Below are 20,069 nucleotides of genomic sequence, written 5' to 3' on the forward strand. Positions count from 1 at the left end.
TTTCAATGATAGTGTTAATTTTGAAACCAGATAAGGACTCAATGAATATAGAGCAGGGGTCTCAAACTCAATTTACCTGGGGGCTGCTGGAGGCAGAGTCTGGGTGAGGGTGGGCCGCATCAGATTTTCCGCCAAGCGGAGCAAGAGCCCAAGGGAGCTGCCCAGGAATTTCCTTAGCCCAGCTGGGGCTCCAAGGAGGAGGAGGGGCACGTGAGCCCTCGTTGCCGGCCACAACCTCCTCCAGCTCCTTCTTCACTATTACCAGCAGCAGCAGGATGAAGAAGCAGAGAAGGGAGGGAGCGCCAGTGACCGCCTAGCCAGGGGGAGGAGGGCATGACATTTAAAAAAACCCTCACAGAATTCACCTTGCCAAAGGAAAAAAGCCCCCACCGGTACCCGCAAAATTAAACAGAATGGGGCGGGGGGCCCCACAGGTTCGTGCGCATGCACACACGCAAACACACACACACAGGGAGAGGTCCGGCAACCTTCCTCTGAGGGCCCCACCTCAAAAAAAGGCGCACTCAACAGCAGCAACTACCCCCACCATGACAGGCGGGCTGGTTGGCAGGCTGCAGTTCTGGATGGAGGGTGCAAGAGGCGCTGTCTTGGGAGACAGCCTGCGAGAAAGGCAACGCTTTTTTTGACTCTTGACAGCAGAGGACGCATGGGCGCTTCAGGCAAGGCGGGGGCCACAAATTATCATCCGGCAGACTGCAAATGGCCCCCGGGCCGCATGTTTGAGACCCCTGATATAGAGGCATAGAGGCCAATTTCATTGATTAATCAGGATGCTAAAATATTTACATTAGCTAAAAGATTCAATGGTTTCATTGATAAATATATTGGTAAACATTAAAATGGATTTTTAAAGGGTAGGCAATGCAAGATTTAATGAGAAAGGTATTAAATGTAATTAATACAATAAAAGAGACAGACAAAAGCAGGGATACTATCACTGAATACTTTTAAGGCCTTTGATTTGGTGGAATGCTCAACTTTAAAAATATTAATTAAAGAATTAGGTTTTGGTACGTGCTTTAGAAATATTATACAGCAATTATATTTAGATAATATTGCTGTGGTTTTGGTAAATTATATTATGACAGAAACAATTACACTAGGCTAGGGAACAAGACAAGGATGTCCCTTACGCCCAGTACTATTTACAGTGATAATAAAATTATTAGTAAACATAATTAGAGAAGATACCAAAATAAAAGGAATAGGGAATAAAGATAAAATCAAGAAGAACTTATTCGCAGACAATACATTATCAACAACTAAAGATCCAATTAATATTATAGAAAATATTAAACAGCAAATAAAAGCCTTTGAAGTATTTACATGGTTAAGGCTAAATTGGAGTAAATCAGAATTTATGCTAGCAGAATGTATTAAGAGAGAAGTAAATTGAAAGAGAAATTTGAGCATAAGTTTTAAAATAGTATTAGATATTTAGGGATAAATACTACCTGGAATTTGCAATAAATCATTTGGATAAATTAAAGATTATCAAAAGTTGAACCTATCTTGCTTTGGAAAAATAGCAATAGTAAAAATGAAGATAATCTTTAAATTAAAATTGTATTCTGGAGGTTACCTATAAAGATAACTGATAAGGAATTAAAAGAATTGCAGAATTTGATTAATATCTAGTGTAATTAAAATAAATTGGCAAGGATAAATATCTTACTCAAGCTAAAGGTTTGGGTATACCTGATATCAAAATATTACAGAGCTCATCAATTGAGACATACCTCAGAAATCATAGTAAACAGTAAGAGGGTAACTTGGAGTGATTTTGAGTTTTATAAGACTAAGGAAAATATGGAAAATTTGTTTTTCAAGGAAAATGTAAAGGATATTATTAAAAATATATATAATTCTGTTTTAAGTAACATGTTGTAATGTAAGAGAATATGAGTACAAAGATTTCCCCATTGACACATGTGGTGGAGTTATACAGTTTTCCAAATAAAGTGAAGAAAAAATTAAATAAGGTTTTGTCAGAATAAAAAGCTATAAAATTAAAGATTGCAACAAGAAGCTGTGTAATAAAAAGGGAATAAAAGGTATATTAGGAGAAGGAATTACCTGGTTTAATGTAAAACGGTTAGATATTTGGACTAAAAAATGGCGGGGGAAGGAAGGAGAACGTAGGGAGATAATTAAATTTGAAGAAATTATTGAAAAGAGGGACGAGATGGAAGATTATAAAAGAAAGGGGATAATAAGTGTAATATATAAGATGTTAGTACAGGATGAATAAAAACAATAGCTTTCAAAAAGAGACATGGCAAGGAGATCTAAATAAATAAATTAGTGGAGAAGTATGGAAGATGACTGGGGAAAAACAAGAATGAAACACATGTCAGTTAAGGTAAAGGAAAGTATTGTCTGATGTATACAGTGGTTCCGGAACGCCGGTTTTAACTTGAAATGGTCGCAAATCAAAGCACCATTTGCCATAGGAATGCATTGAAATGCAATTAATCCATTCCGGCCGAAGAAAAAATCACCAAAAAAAAATCACTCCAAGACCCATCGGAAAAGCGATTCATCCATTTCGGCTGAAGGGGGGAAAGAAAAGCAAGGAAAGTGTGCAAGACCCATTGGAAATGCAAAAAAAGCAAAGCAGAAAGCAAAGATAGAGTGCAAGGCCCATTGGAAATGCAAAAAAGACAAAGCAAAAAGCAAGGAAAGCATGCAAGACCCATCGGAAATGCAAAAAAAGCAAAGCAGAAAGCAAAGATAGAGTGCAAGACCCATCGGAAATGCAAAAATGCTAAGCAAAAAGCAAGGAAAGTGTGGAAGACCCATTAGAATTGCAAAAAGAGCTAAGCAGAAAGCAAGGAAAGCATGCAAGACCCATCGGAAATGCAAAAAAAGCTAAGTAAAAAGCAAGGAAAGCGTGGAAGACCCATCAGAAATGCAAAAAAGGTAAGCAAAAAGCAACGAAAGCATGCAAGACCCAGCGGAAATGCAAAAAAAGCAAAACAGAATGCAAGGAAAGCATGCAAGACACATTGGAAATGCAAAAAAAGCTAAGCAAAAAGCAAGGAAAGTGTGCAAGACCCATTGGAAATGCAAGAAAAGCAAAGCAAAAACCAACCAAACCCCACAAGACCCTTTGGAAATGGGGGGAACCTCAAAAAGCAAGCAAAGCTCCCAAGACCCATCGGAAATGGGGGGAAAACCCATCAGAAATGGAGGGGACCCAAAAAGCAAACAAACCCCCCAAGACCCATCACAGCACAGAAACAGCCTCGCCAGGCGAAAACCACACTGCAAACCCACCCAGAAAGCAGGACCTTACCCTTACCAGGCAGTCCGAAGCCTCCTCCAATTTTTAGTCTAAAGATTTTAGACAAAAGTATAGTCTTATACATGGAAAAATACAGTAATTTTTAAAAGACATTTTTAAAGAAACCTCTGCTTGCATGCCTCTTGTTCTTCCAGAGAGAAAGGATATATTTCCTAAGTATGATCAATGCTGCTAAGGGTCCAACTGAATGCATTTTAAATATATGAGTGGTCAAAATGACCAGATAGGTGGGGTATAAATAAATAAATAAATAAATAAATAAATAAATAAATAAATAAATAAATAAATAAATAAATAAATAAATATGCATGCTATTGAAGAATCTAATAATATGAGAAAAATATATTTGTTGCAGTGAAAAACAAAACTTATTGCGGAAAGAATTTTACAACTGCATACACTACTGCTGCTTTAATCAAAACCTAATTAATCTGTTGTTTTTATATTCTGACATAGTCTTGCTGAAAACAGAGGTAGCTAATTAAAACATAACTTTCTTACCCCAAGATTTCAACTTGGAAAGTAACATTCAGAAAACATATGCATCCTTAACAAGTAATGTATTATATATTTTTCAACAAATTAGAACTAAAATTATGTTGTGTCAGCATGCAGAATAGTAGAGAGACATTTTAGAAGGTGAGTTAATTGTTCCAGAGGATTTCTGCTATTAATACATCAATTTAAATATGAATTTCAATTGCACTGCCCTAAATTTAACAGACCAAAACTCTTTGTCAGTAATTTATTACTAATGTTTCCCGTTCTGCTTTTTTAGCAATGGAGTTGTTTGTATAAAGGTTCAGAGACATTTACAAAATTTATGGGATTGACCCACTTTTGGTCTGAGCAGAAGGTGACTGCTGCCATACAAAGCAGCCTTTTGAGGGGAATATTCTATGCAATTTGAAGGTATACTGATTCGGGCGGAAGAGCTTTTGGAGCCTAACTATTAAAAAACATTGAATATAGAATTTAAGGCAATAATATAAGAAATGAGAAAGACAGAAAAACTAGTCCCCAAAATAGTAGTTCCTAACATTAACATTAACAGCACTTAATTAAACCACTGAATAAACATCTCAAGATAAAGGCTCACTAATCTGCTCAACTCAAAGATAATGGCTCACTAATATCGAGAAAAACACTCTCCACAGATATGAAGAAAAATTTGTGCCACACAGTTGGACAGCCATGTGTTCTCCTTTACAGAGGACTTTCCTCTATTTGAAGAACTGTTCAGTCTAAGTCCAGTTTAACAATCAGGATTCATAAACAGGAAGGGCAGGAACATTGAAGTTACCCATCAACAGTCAAAACAAAGGGCAGAATAGGCACACAGATCACTATTTTTCATGCTACAGTAAGACCACATGCACTGCATTTCTAATTAAATTCTACTAGCTGCTAGTACGCACAGATTAATGCGGTGAGGGACTTGGAGTGTGTTAGTAAAGTGAAGAGCAATGTCATCGGAGGCTAGACTCCAGAGTCTTCTAAGGCAGAATGTTCACAGCTAAGGATCCAGACTAACATGCATCTGCCCTCTTCAGAAGTAACAGACAGATCAGCAGAAGAAAATGGATAGTTCCATTGGTGATGAAGGTGAAGAAACTACTGTACTACAGAGCAGCACTGGCTGAAGGAGTAGCTGGCAGAGGATCTTTCACAGACAACGGCAGTGATACTCAAACTAACTTTTGTTAGTACTGCACAGCAATGGTAAACTACTGCTTAATCTCAAGCCAACTACAACAGAGCACAGAATGCTGTCCTGTGAAGATGCCGGCCACAGAGACTGGCGAAACGTTAGGAAGAACAACCTTCAGAACACGGCCAAAGAGCCCGAAAAACCCACAACAACTATTACTGCTTAACCTCTCTTACCTTGACAACCCTATGATGAGATAGCTGAAAACAAAACAAGAAATAGTGCTGGAAAACGATACTCTCAGATTGGAAAGCACTCAAATCAGCTACTGGAGAAGAGCAGAGGACAGATATGAAGCGTGTAGATACTATTTACACAACCAAATTAAAGCTGCAAGGCAAGTCAGATGCACAACGCATACAACTGGAACATGGAATATGAGAAGTATGTATCAATGTAAATGGGAAACCATAAAGGAAGCAGTGGAACATGTATGTGCCTCAGCACTTGATTGTCCTGATCTGTAAACCTGTATTGTGGATACGAAGCTACTGTTAGGACAAATATGGAGACACAGAATGTTTTCCTATAGGCAAAGGGGTCAGACGAGGGTGCATTTTGTCCCCTTATCTGATCAATCTCTACACAAAACATCATATGAAAAGATACGTTATGGAATGAAAATTGGTGGAAGAAACATCGATAATTTAAGATATGCAGATGACACAATCTTACTGGTAGAAAGCAGCAATGACTTGAAAGAACTTTTAGTGAAAATGAAAGAAGAAACTGCCTAAACCAGATTGCAGCTGAACATTGAGAAGAGATCACTAAGAAGCCTTTGTAGAACTGAAATATTTTATCATTAAAGCAGACTGGCTGAGTATTTTTACTTTTTAAATTTAACCTGCTTCTTGGAATACTCATCCATTTGTTAGACTCTCCTTCCACCATTCTGTTCAAAAATGGCATGCTACTAAGGAAAATGGAAGAAGCTGCACTGCACTTTTTCTTACCCAGATTTTTGGACAGTTGCTCTTCCAAAGTTTTCCTATGCCAGCAATTGCTGTAAAGACCATTATCTATGATACAACAGATAATGGCCAAAAGCTTAATTTATATTGATGCCTACAAAAAAAGAATCATGGAATTTGTCACAGTTAATTTACAAGATACCAATCACACATTGGACATGTGCCTGATTGTATGCCCAACCATGCACCCAGCACATACATTTATTTACACAAATGTGTAAATATCCAATAGGACATTGGGCAAAATCATATGAAAACCTTGGATACTACCTGACTGGACTTTGGTCCATATTACCCTTGCATTAACTCCTTAGTGTAAGGACAGGATGAAAGTCATAACATATTCAAGAACTCTATGAAATAGCTACTTTCAAGTTCTGCTCATAGCTAACTATGTATCTGATCAACAGGTGAACGCTACAAATGATTAAATAGCGGGAGAAAAGAATGAGGTTGTGGGGACAACTGTGCAATGTTCATCATTATTCATTGCACACCGACAGAAGGTCAGAATCCTACCACTGATTTATACATGCGCAAAGGAAACTGTAAGTCTCAGAGGCAAATTAACACTCATTAGTGACATGCTGGCTAAATTCCTGATTACATGCCAATTGCACAATCAGGCATGTGCCAGAAATGCAGCCAGCATCTCATCAACGACCAGCAATTGGCCATCAAGATTTACATTATTTTCCTTGAAGATAATCATTTTGAGCCACTTTACAACAACATCCATTAGGCAGCTATAATACCTACACTTTTCCACACAAGAGAGGAGTCTGCCTTACAATAATTCAGACAACATAGCCAAGCATTATCTCCTCTGAGTGGCAGTGGTTCCCCTGTGTCAGAGTTCCAGATGTTACCTGTTACCTTTTGATCAGCTGCTATCCAGTCCTTTCTTAAAACATGGAGAAGCATTCTAGAGGTTGGAAGAACTGCGATCTTCTGTATTCAAAGAACGTGTTCCATTGCTAAGGACAAATATGCATGCAATAAGGAGCAACACCCAAAACCTGGGTTCAAATATATTCAAATATAAAATATTTGGGAGAAATATTTGTAAATTAACCAATTATGATGTGAGAATTTTTTTAAAAAACTAAAAATTACATTGATCCAAAATTCTTTGTAAATTCCAGTGCAGTGGTGCCTCGACTTATGAACTTAATACGTTCCAGAAGATGGTCGTAACTCGAAATGGACATAAGTCGAAGCACCATTTCCCGTAGGAATGCACTGAAACACAATTAATCTGTTCTGGCTAGGAAAAAAATCACAAAAAAACTATAAAACAAAACACTGCAAGACCCATCGGAAATGTGATTAATCCTTTCCGTCCAAAGGAAAAAAACAATAACCCAAAAAGCAAACAGAGACTGCAAGACCCATCAGAAATGCAAAACAACAACAACCCAAGAGCAAACAGAGACTGCAAGACCCATGAGAAATGCAAAAAACAACAACTAAAAAGCAAACAGAGACTGCAAGACCCATCGGAAATGCAAGAAAACAACAACCAAAAAGGAAACAGTTTGCAAGACCCATTAGAAATGCAAAAAACCAAACAAAAGCAAAGAGACTGCAAGACCCATTAGAAATGCGAAAAAACCCAAAAAAAACAGACTGCAAGACCCAGCACAGCACAGAAACATAACCCCACCACCCAGCCCTAACCCAAGCTGCAAAACCCACCCAGAATAGCCAGTTTTTAAAAAGCAAAAAGCAGCACTTTACCAGGCAGTCTGATGGCTCCTCTGAACACACACTCTCTAACCGCTGAGGCGAAAGAGCTACAAAGAAGCAGCCTCTTCATCACAAACGGTTAGCATTTTGAAAAGCATTTTGAATTCCCCGCCTTTTCCCCTGCCTTTTTTCTGGTTGTAACTCGAAGCTCCAGTCGTAAGTCGAAGCAAATTTTTGCAGCTGGAGCTGACTGTAACTCAAAATGGTCGTAAGTCGGGAACGTTCGTAAGTCAAGGCACCACTGTAATCATTTCAGTTTCAGCTGCAAATCAGTCAACGTCTGAAAATCAAACACAAGTAGTTGCAAATTTCTTTCCCTGATAAGTGTTAGCAAGAAATTCTAAATAAAATGTGTATCACTATACAGCTCATCGTGTTGCAAGCACTTATTTTAGGCAAGCTGATATGTACAATGGCTCTGCACCATATCTTTGACAATCAGGAAACCCTATGCAGTTCTCACATTAAGCAGTACAAATGAACTTTTTCATTCAATTAATGCACATATTGCAACACCTCTTACTCAGAACTCACAAGCAAAGGAAAGGTGTCAAGGATGTTGTTCTTTAATAGCTTTCTTGTCTTTCAGACACAAAGCTTCCCCATAGGTAACAGAAGAATACAAATAGTTCCCTAGTGAGAAACCAGAAGTGTATTGTGTCAACTCAGTTATTTTGGAAAAAAAAAGAGGGCTCATTCTAACATCTTTCAAAGGCAGACAAGGTGGGATTTCTATTACAAAAATAAAAGTGTAGTTACATAAGTAACACTGATGGAAAATGAATAAGGACTGAAGACAAACTACAGAAAAAATTGGCAGGGCACCTAGAAAGCCAGAGGTCTCCAGCTCACTTATGAGAGTTTTGTGTTAACTGTATTTTGAATTCCTTTGTGTTACACACAGTGCTTTTGACTTAATTATTTTAAAGTCTTGCATTTAAAATGGTTTACGATGAGCTATATTCAAGCTCTCACAGAACAGACCTTATCATGGGAAAATGACAGTAATGTTCTAGCTTTCAGGAGTACTGTACCTACTGAATCAGACACAGACTGTGTTAGTTGTTCTTGGGTCCTTCTCAAATCAAGATGAAAAGGGAATCATTACTAATTTAAGTCTCATTGATGTAAATGGGAATTAAGTGCAACTAACTTAGAGCCAAACTATTAACATTGTCTTTTAGCACTAAAAAGAGCCAACAGCAGCCACAGGGTGTGTATGTGTGAAGTGGGCTGTAGGAACTGGCAATTAACTTGAAGTGCAAGGGAGAAAAGGGAAAGTTTAACTACTACCTTCCTGCTGCAATCTTGATGAAAATAGGTCCTCTGAAGCTGCTATTTGCTGCAGAAGAAAATTCCAGCCATGTTCCATAATGTCACTGAATTTTTCTGTGACCGTTTTTCTGAAACAGACCTTAGAGCTAGCTCATAATTAGAGCTGAAAGCACATTACAACTGCAGCAAGGTGGTTAAGGCTGTCTTTTGGGGGTTTGTGAAATTAGATTTCCTGAAGACCCGATAACTAAACAGCGCAAGCAAATCTGCATACTCCTTGAAGGCCCAAAACTCTTGCTCTGATATTCAGATGTTTGTATTAGATTTGTTGGGCTACCTCTAATGTCTGTTTCTGGACACAGTCTCAGATACAAGCAAATTTGTGAAAACACAATATCCATTGCTTGACAGAAGGTCCAACACAATCCACCCAGTTGCCAATTCAAAGTAATATCACTCAATATGACAAGCAAACAAGACAAGACAACCTATAATGATAGAAACCAATACTGCCTGTTATCAGCAATTAACCAGGATCCCATGTTTCATATCAAGGCTTCAAAGTGCATTAAGGAGGAGGTAAAGAAGGGAGTTTGAGAAAACTGAATCATGGGACGACAGCTTCCAGATTGTTCTAGTAACTGGCACTAGAACGGTGGAGAAAAACCATTTTTTCCAAAAAAAAAATCAAATTGATTTAAATCACAATTTAAATAAAACTTTTTTATTTAAATAATAAAAAATATGGTTAAAAAACTAAATCGTGGTTTAAAATAAATTCACCCTGGGCACAAGTCATGTTGGCGGGGAATTTTACTAACAGAAACTATTTCAAGGTTTCAAGAGGACAGCACACACTCAGGAGTACGTATGGGAATTCTGAGAGGAAATGACACATGCTAGCCCTTGAATGTTCGGCCTGAAAGAGAGGTCTCACTTGCCAACCCACTAAAAATCTCAGCTAGAGAGAAAGAACTTTCATGCCAATCAAGCCTGTTCAGTAATAAACACATGATCAGTCCACTATACCAGTGACAGACATCTGCAGTACACCCCCTCCAGCTTAAAATGTATTTCCAAATTACCCATCCCAGCAGGTATGTTTGACCACTGCTAAAATTGCAATTATTTTGTTACAACTTATAATAAGACAGATATGTTACTATACAAAATATCAGAGATAGGGTCTTCATTACGAATAATCACACATTCTATTTCTCCAAAGTAAAAGCAGTAACAAAAGATAAAACTAAAACTTACCCTATCATTCACATTGTCAAGAAATGTATTAGTGGTAACCCAAAGAGCCAATACCTGATTCAAAACTGAATGCATAAAATCTTATGCTGGAAAGTATTAGTTGTGGAGTTTCCTCCTCCCCATCAATGTTATTACATTGATTTTATTCATTATTGATCCATTCCATATTTTCTTTCTATATTGTGTTTAACATGTAGTTTTAATTTTCAAAATTACTGCTGTGTAGGGTTTCTCAGTCAGAACTGAGATTTGCAACATGGGATCACTCACCATTTCACCTGTACTGTTCGTCATTGTTTAATCGTTTAGTCGTGTCCGACGCTTCGTGACCCCATGGGCCAGAGCACGCCAGGCCCTCCTATCTTCCACGGCCTCCCATAGTTGTGTCAATTTCATGTTGGTTGCTTCACAGACACTGTCCAGCCATCTCATCCTCTGTCATCCCCTTCTCTTGTCATCACACTTTCCTAATATCAAGGTCTTTTCCAAGGAGTCTTCTCTTCTCATGAGATGGCCAAAGTACTGAAGCCTCAGCTTCAGGATCTGTCCTTCCAGTGAGCACTCAGGGCTGATTTCCTTTAGAATGGATAGGTTTGTTCTCCTTGCAGTCCAGGGGACTCTCCTGTACTGTTACTCTGGCCACAATGTTTTTTCTTCGCCTCCCCACCATACCCTCAGCTTCTTCCATCTCATAGTGAATTGGTGCACTGGGAAAAGATTTTAATCATACTAGTCTTGGGAGGGAAAGACCACACACACTACAGTTATGGTCCTGAGCAAGGATCTCCACAACTGTCAGTTTGAAAATAAAAGGCATAGTAAATGCCTCCACACATTTAACATCACATCTAGTTTGGTCCTCAGGTAATTATGTATTATTGCTGCAGACTGCTCTGGGAGCATTGGCTTGTGAAAAAAGTGCAAGACTTAGTATAGGCATCCTTCAGTCTCGAGAGACCATGGTAACGTGCTCTGTATCGAGGAGTGTCCTCTCCAGAGCATTTAAGCAATAATATTATGAATTATTATTTTAAGGGGGGATTTCTATGATATATTTCTCCTGCAACCCATGTTTGAGTTTATGGGTGGGTTTGAACATGTTTATGAGTAATCTGGCGAGAAATTACAGGAACTTGCTTATGGGTTGAAATGTAGGTTGTAGAGAAAATGTGAAATCCTCCCTCTAATTTTATGATACCTTGGAACTGAAGTGCTTCCTGAATAAAAACATTCGTATTCTCAGTGACCCCCTGTATATTTCCCAGTTTTACATTTAGTTTTGCTACCAGGTAAAGCCTGTATCCATAATAGTGTTTGCCTTGATGAGTGATACATGTGCAGACATCAGAGAAGAACACAGCACTCATTTACCATGAAAGTAGTACCTGGGAGACACCTCCAGTGTCTTTATACATACCAGGAGACAGTTTAGAGTCACCTGCCATGCTGCCTCCTAAACATGACCAAAATTCTCTTCAGCTCTGGAACCCCTCTCCTCCACAGGATTGCTGAATTCCAAGCTCAAGTCTGCCTTCTCACAACAATCTGATATTTTTGATACTTCCTACAATTAATGGTGAAAGCATGTTAGCTTTCACAGTTGTACTAAAAACTGTCGCATTAAAAATGTTCCTCAGTGTTTATACTGTGTAGATATTTCTTATAAATATAACAAGAGATCTAAGGAACAAGACAGTCTTTCAGATTTTAAATAAATACAGAGATACCTAATATGTCACCTTACTCACTATAACACAAGATATCAGCAAATATCTGCAGGGACGCATCATAGGTTTGCCCCCAATACAAATGGGTTTCTGTCTTAGACATAGCAAGCTATCCATCCCTGACATGTAACACCAACAGACTGTCTAGATCTTGGCAAGTACTGGCTTGCACTGTCATATAAACAGTCTGACAAACTCACTGTTTCTTAAATGCATTTCTGTTTTAGCCAGTAGAGAAATGTCAACAAACTCATTACAGCTTATGACTGTGATCAGGAGCAGACATACTGAGTGTAGGGTTGGGAATGTCAAGGCATCTTTTAATATACCAAGTGGGGAAATTAATTCCTATGATCAGTAAAAACAAAATTTCCATACCACTGAAGTGGCATTTTCAATTCTTTTTTCTTCTACCTAAGTACAAGAGTCCCTACACTCCTCTACACATTCTGTGTCCCAATGATGCAGTTAATGCCAACACCCAGTAGTCTTTCCTATTATTACTTCTAAAAAAACTTTCTGCTACATGTGATTATTGTGGAGGTAAAATAAATTTGCCTATATTTCAGATGATTTTTATTTCTTTCAAAGGGCAAAATGCTTGGCAAGATAGCCAAACATTACACTGTGGCTACCAGGAGGACTGTTTGGTCAAGCTATCATACACACATCAAAAACATTAGCAGGATGTGCCCATTTTTTGAAATTCTTCTTTGTAGCATTAAGGATTAAAAACACACAATGCTATCTTATTCATGTTTGCAAAGAAGTGTGTCCCACTGTGTTTAATGCAGCTTACTCATGAGTAAGATTTGAAGCCTTAGTTGCCATTTTTCTAAAAATCCAGATACTCAGAATAATGAGTTCTGTATTCTATTCAATTTTGGATTTACAGAATATAGTCAGTCTGCTTTACTTTAGCCTTAATAATCTAAACAAGGTACAGAAACAAAAATGGCCCAAAATGTTATAGACATAACAATATAATTGGTAAGATTTCCATCCATATTAAGTCCAAAATATAGTAATTAAAAGCTAATCAGGGATATAGATATTCAAGTTCCTCTCACTAACTCCCTTTTCTGACATTCTTTTGTGTTTATGCAGATTTGTGCCAGACATTCTGCATCCTCATTAAGTAGTACCTGGCAACCTGCCCAAGTTTTAGTGGGTTCTGGGAATGCCAATATATTAACCAGAGTACTTTTCACATAACCTTTGGAGCTTTTTTCTTCTAGAAAAGTCAACCATTTGGCACAGCACAGACATACTTCATCTAAGAAAGCTCTTCATTGCCAATCAACACAGAAATTAGACTTCAGTTCTTCATCATTTCCAATCCTGTCTGAACAACATGTTCAGCAGAACAGATTTACATAAATCATACTTTCAGTAAAGGCAAAAGTGTCATTCTCCATAGGTTTTTGAAGAAGGAGGTATGAGTAGTGTTATAAAACAGAAAAGAACCGTTTCTCCTAAGTCTTCTTATAGCTCTGGAGGAAAATACACTATAGCATCAAAGTCCCTTTCTATAGCATAACTATACACAAATGTTGTAGAAAATTCAATTATACTGTTTTATACTTGACCACAACAGCTTTTTCTACCCACGCCCGATAGTCACTCACCCTGCCATTCTGAAATCAGCAGGGGAAACCGCAGCTTGCACATTTCATTCAGGCCACTTAAGTTCCTCAGTTGTCCTTCCCATCCCTGAAGCCCCAGTCCCTCAGAAGTAAGACAAAGCAAAGGGGGGAGAGAGAGAGATGGAGAGAAACTGGGGTCTCTGTAGCTGGAGATTCACCTATACTTCCTGGTCAGGGAAAGCAAACTTGGCCTCACTCAGATTACTCACTCCTAATTCCAGGTCTAACTTGTTCACAAGAGGTGACTGATGAAATGGCCAAACTTGCTCATTGTACTAAATCAGAACGCTTAGAACAATAACTTCCAAAAAGATCTCTCCAGACTGTGGAATTAAATTTAAGTGCCAGATGAGATTCAACCTAAGGGTGAAGTGATTCATATCTGGAGGCAAGCATCTTATCTTCATTTGTACATGATGGGTCTGTGTTAGTAATGGCTGATGAAGAAAATGATGTGGGGGTTATGGTAGATAGCTCGATGAAAGCACAGGGACAGTGTGCAACTGCTGTTAAAAACAGGCAAATTCCATATTGCACATAATCAGAAAAGGAATCAAAATAGAACTGGCAATGTCATAACACTTTACCACACTGAGTAATATTGTACCATAATCATGGTGCAATTCCATTTACTGAGTACAGTTCTAGTTGGTGTAACTAAAAAAAGATTTTGTTCAATTGAAAAGGTGTCAAAGGAGGTTACCAAAAGGATCAAGGGATTTGAGTAACTGTAAAGAAGTATTTGGAACTTAGGGAAAAAAGGCAGATACAGAAGGACAGGATAGAGATGTATAGAGTGGTCATAATGACCAAATAGGCGGGGTATAAATGAAATAAATAAATAAATAAAATAAACATTTTGAATAGAGTGGAAAAGTGATAAGATTTTTTTTCTGTCATTATCTGAATACTGGAACCCTGGGACATCCACTGAAGTTAAATAGTTAAGTTTTAGGACATATAAAAGGAAGTGTTCCTTCACACTACACATAGTTAAATTTAAAATTAACAGTCACACAATGCCTTGAAGACTGCTACACTGGACAGTTTTCAAAAGGGAACTGGAAACATTCATGATGGCTAGTACCATCAATTACACCAAGGGCATATATAACTTCTTTATGCCCTTGTATATTAGATGCTGAATGACAAAAAATGGAAAGACATCATTGCACTCAAGTCCTAATTTTCATGATGGACAACTGATTGCCCAGAGCATATACAAAAGGCTATACTAGCCTGTTCTTCTTTTGCAGTCTTGAGGACCTCCAGCTAGCATTTCAGGCAGGAAGCTGCTGATGCCAGGGGTATGGATAGGCCTCTGATGTCCTCTAGCCTCCAGAGGAGGCTGGCCTGACCACATTTAAACAAGCAGTCATCCTAGTGGAATCATAGTACCAGGCTGCTCAAGTGGAATATAAGAAAACTATTTCTGATTAACTATTTCTCAAAGGCTAGAGTATTTATCTTATCCTATTTTATTTAATAAAATAAAATTTTATTTATTTACTCTGCCTTTCTCCTTAAAAAGGACCCAAAAAAGACATCATTGAAAAAGGACATTAAAGTAGCTAAATATATCTATCACTACAATTTAAATAAAACCTGTAAAGATACATCTCTTTTAGCTACAAGATAACATGTACCTTAGATGTCTGTTACTTGGTCAACCTGCCAGGCAAGAAAGTTATTCTTAGAAACAGCCATTAGTTGGGGGAAAGAAAACAATATATATATATATATATATGTGAGAATGTTTATGCAGTGAAGGTAGATGGTTGACAACTTATGCATAAGAGTATTGTCACTAAGTTTTTTAAAAATAGCTGATGTAACCTGGGTGCCTCTGGTAAATTTAACAGTACTATAGATCAAACTTGGATTAACTGCTTGAAACCCTTGCAAAAACGTGTCATTTCCCTTGCTGATAAAGACACAGAGAAACTATATTATTGTGCAATATTGTGCACTGATCCTAGAAAATTGTCCTGAGAAAAGAAGCACCTGAAATCTGCCTCTGAGGTCACAGACAAATTTCGCAGCCTCAAAGTAGATGATTCCGTCTTTGATTTCCCCTTCATGACCCTTCCAGCCACCCTAAAGATTTCTGTGGTGATTTGTCTATCAGATCAGAATTTGGACTTCAAAGAAGATGATAAGAGTTTTATCGGGTTGTGTTGGGGGGCTCATTTAGCTGCCAACCACATCTTTACAACAAGGGAGTGTATTTAAATTTGGTCAGAGGTTGGTTTAAACAAGCATGTTCTGTAGCTTGCAACAATTGCAAATATTTTGGTAAACGGGAAGGAATAGAAATGTGAAAACTCTGTCATTCTCTATTCCCTACTGACAAAAGCTTGGAAGGGCTTTGGATTTATTGGAGTGCTTTAGTGTTCAGGTTTTTCATTCATAGAACTGTAACTGAAACACACAGTTCTTGGATATTTACACAGATGTTAGAACACAGCACACATTCAAGCACTGAATCTGTGACAAAACAGATTTATTTCAAGCAACTTCCAAAAACCCAATACCCTGCCCTACAATCTGACATGGCTAAGGAAATTAAAAAGCAGTCCCAAGAGTGAAAAACCATTGGAAGGTTACTACTACTGTATTATGTATCATGAACCTGTTTTATGAAAGTGAAACTCACACATAGAACTGAGTGAGCTTTTGAGAACATTCACAGATCTACTAAACAACAAAGAAAATGAATTGTATAGAATTGTATACAAGCCATTTTTGACAGAAGTCAAAGGATTACTTAGGATAGCATTAGAACACACTTCCCATGGTTATAGAAGTACCTGATGTGGACACAAGAGATCACAGACTGTAAATTAAATGGATAGTGATACTGCATTCAAGGGGCTGCATGTCTATGGGGAAAAAAGCAAAAAGGAGAATGAGCAGAGGACTGAAAACAGGATTCAACTATAGGTGGATTTTCCCTCTATCAATAGGGAAGAGCCAACTAATGACAGAAACACCATGTCAAAATTTTGCTCGTTAAATTTTAAAAGCTAGCAAATTCTCTTGAGTTGGTAGGAGTAAGGCTAGATTTCACATGTTGACTTGATGCCACCGGCAGGTCTGCTACACAGAAAGGTAAGGCAAACACTGTGATGGGGTCAAGTGCTCAGTAGATTACCTCACTAAATAAGTCAAGAGAAAATGTCCTCTCTTTTGTTTTAGTTACAGCAAAAGGCCTTCACGTTATAACAACAATAAATACTTCAAGGAAAATCAAGTGCATTGAACACAGACCTAGATCATTTACTGCCCTCTCCTCAGGAACCAAGTATAAACTAAAGTGTATATGAAAGAAACCAACACCTAAAAAAATAATTTGTGAACATTATGAGCAGCCGTAACTGCTGGAGGTCTGGGTCCATCCTGCCTTTGGACTAAAACTGAACTCCTCCATGACAGAAGCATTTATTAAGATTTTCCCACTACAGAATCTTGTGATACAATCACTGTAGGTAATTCAATACTTTATGCTGAAAACACCAGCACAGATACAGACACGCAGAACATTTTGTCACTATTTCAATTGGCAATGCAGTAGGGACATTCACCAATTTTAACATATGTCATCTCCAATAATGTCCTGCCCCGGTAAACAATCAGCTTCATTTCTATCAACAGGGAAGATACAGTATTACATGCTTCCTAGTAGCCACAAAACTACCGTATCATCAGTAAACAAATATAATGAGCACTGAAGCCAATGAAATAAACAACTTCAGTTAAACAGACCGAGGCTACAACCCCAAACCAACTCACCCAGGTTCCCACTGAACTTAATGAGCCTTACGTCTGACTAGACCTATATAGGATTGTACTAAAAGAGTCACCTGGACATGCACAGCTATTAGAATAAGACATACAAGGAACATGGGAAAAATGCCAGTTAAAAACATTCTCCATAATTTGTCTTCAACTACCTACAGTTTTATGCTGCACTCTGCGCACTTTATTGCTGAGTAAATGTGACTGAATAAAGCGAAACTCACTTCTGAGTAAATACACACAGAACTGGATCCATCAAACTCTTAAATACAAATTAATTTAAGTTAAAGACGGGAGGGGATATCAAAATTACTTCCAAAGTACTATATTTTCAGAAATGCGTTCAGTTGCATTATCAATTTATATAACGACACATACACACTAAATGCAAGCAAATGAGAGACATATCAGACATTCTAAAATAACCACATTTCACACCCTTAATCTTCTTTTCAGATCACATTAAATTACCAAATGAATAACCGCATAATCAGCACACTAGAACATACTCTGAAAAACTTTTCATCATTCAGAGCTGAACTCTTTAAAGGGCCATAGATAACTGGGTGTTGGGGTCCCCTATCAACCTAATTGGTTCTTATTTCCATAGAAGAGAAAAACACAGTTCTCCATCAAAGTCTTCCCTGCAAAAAAGGAATAATACAGTAATCTGAATATGCAAATACATATTCATTTGCCATGTGTAGCAAGGTAGGTACTTACGTTTTTTAAAAGTTCTATTGCTATGTGAAAAGGACAGGCCATTTTTGTAGGCATGCTTTCCTACAAGCAAAGACAGCATGAGATGCTTAAGGCCTCTGGATGCTGAGATAAAAGTCACAGGCATCAGTCTGTTGTACAGTTTTATCATAAGCAGGTGCCTCTGTGACAGTCTCTTTACCTCAACTGCTCTGAAGTTGTCCAATTCATCAAGATTTCTACTGTCCATGGTGATTTCAACCATTTCCCCATGTTTCTAAAAAGATTTCTTGCGCAATATTCAGCTCGAAAATTACCCCCCACCCACCCACAAACCTGTCTTTTCTCTATTCTGTTTTATTCACATTCCTGTACCACAAACGTTTGCTTCCAACACGTCGGAGATCAACTGCCATTCTCTCAGGACTCCAGCTCAAACTCTGGGTTTCCCCAAAAGAGCTCTTCAAACCACAGACACAAACCAGAAAGAAATCGCGCCTATCCTGCCATCTTCCGCTACAAGGACCCCTCAGCGAAACAATCCAGGTGCAGCTCACATGCAAACCGTCCTAAAGCTTCGTCAAGGGCGGCAGGAAAGAGTCGCTCCCTGAGCTCCTCGTGTTGGTTTTTCCAAATGAAACAAGAGAGATGCTGGAAAGGTTAACGAACTTCATGCCGCCGCCTGTAACCAAACCCTCGGCTGCCAAGGTAATCGGAAACACCTGCGGGCTGGGAAGCCCCGAGAGGAAGCCTCCGTCCCCGATTTGCTCCCCTCCTGGGAGACGGGCGCCTCCCGCCTGACATTGCGCCAAACCTGGGCACAGACCCTTTTTGCGCTGCGCCGCCGGCAGAAGCCTGTGCGCGACCAGACTCTCCCCCGCCTGCTGCTCCCCACGCGTTTGCCGTCCGCATCCTGCACCTCACGCGCGCAGCCTCACACTCGCGGTTCCTGCGCGCACTTTGCCCGGGAGCCGGAGGGAGGGAGCCGGAGGGAGGGAGGGGGGCAGAGAGAAAGGCTCTCATGAGACACAAAAGGGGGGAAACGGGGAACACTTTCTTCTCGAGAGCACCGCCGCGCGCGCCCCCCCACCCCACCCCCAAGAAGAGCCCCGTCCCTTTTAAGAGGGCAGACCTGAAACTTGGGCCTCTCCTCCTCACTTTGCCAGACACTTAAGTTTCCGACTGTCTAGCCTCGTCGTGCTGCTAGTGGGGCTGCCCGTGGGGGGGGGGGCGTCGGTGGGGCAACTCCTTCCCTTCTCGGGAGCGCCCCCTCGTTTCCCCGGCGAGCGGCATCTCCTCCTGCCCAGCCCCAGCAGGTTGTGCCCACACGCAGCCACTCACCTTTCCTCCGAGCCCTGCACGTCTCGCCCCTGAAGCACCAGGAGGCAGGCTTCCCTTGTGCAGAGGCGATGGAAGTCCCTCCTCGTCTCCTCCTCCCTCCGTCCCTCCCTGCCCCCGTGTCTGGGTCTGCCTGCCTGCCTCTCCGTCTGCCCGTCTCCGGCAGGCGAGATCTGCGCGCTGAGCCGCGATCTCCTTCCAACTCATTCCCAGTCCCGCCTCCTCCTCCGCCGCCGCCGCCTCCTGTCCTTCCCTCGCCTGCCTCCCCTCCTCTGGCTGCTGCCTGTCTGCAGCAGCAGCGAGTCTGGCTCGCACCGAGAGCAGGCGAGGAACGGGAGACAGGGAGGGAGCGGACGGGCGGGCGGGCGGGCGGGCGGGGGAGGAACGGAGCCGAAGGAGGAGAAGCTTCCTGCCCAAGGCCTGGCGCGGCGATTGGCAGACTCTACTGACACCTGCAGGGCTGGATGTGTAAGGACAGCAGGCTTCCCAGTGCCTCCGCCGACGTTTGTCTTGCGCCGGGCTAGCCTGAGGGGGTTCGTCGGGGCTTGTCGACAGTCCAGGCAG

At 39.9% G+C, this 20,069-nt stretch overlaps 1 protein-coding gene across 5 annotated transcripts in view; it reads right to left on the minus strand.

The window, feature by feature from the left end:
• The window catches only part of LDLRAD4 (low density lipoprotein receptor class A domain containing 4), a 348,064-nt gene extending 328,264 nt beyond the window's left edge, over positions 1 to 19,800 (minus strand). Inside the window, exon 1 of one of the 5 annotated variants that reach the window (XM_078391505.1) lies at positions 19,509 to 19,800. The gene's annotated coding sequence lies outside the window, so the exon portion shown is untranslated. Of the gene's footprint in view, positions 1 to 18,649; positions 18,881 to 19,508 lie in introns of those variants that run through there. The other 4 variants (XM_020791751.3, XM_072998774.2, XM_072998772.2 and 1 more) reach the window with 4 other exon arrangements.
• Between the last annotated feature and the right edge of the window lie 269 nt (positions 19,801 to 20,069).

This window comes from Pogona vitticeps, chromosome 4 (genome assembly GCF_051106095.1).
Source record: "Pogona vitticeps strain Pit_001003342236 chromosome 4, PviZW2.1, whole genome shotgun sequence".
In the NCBI taxonomy this organism is placed as follows: domain Eukaryota; kingdom Metazoa; phylum Chordata; class Lepidosauria; order Squamata; family Agamidae; genus Pogona; species Pogona vitticeps.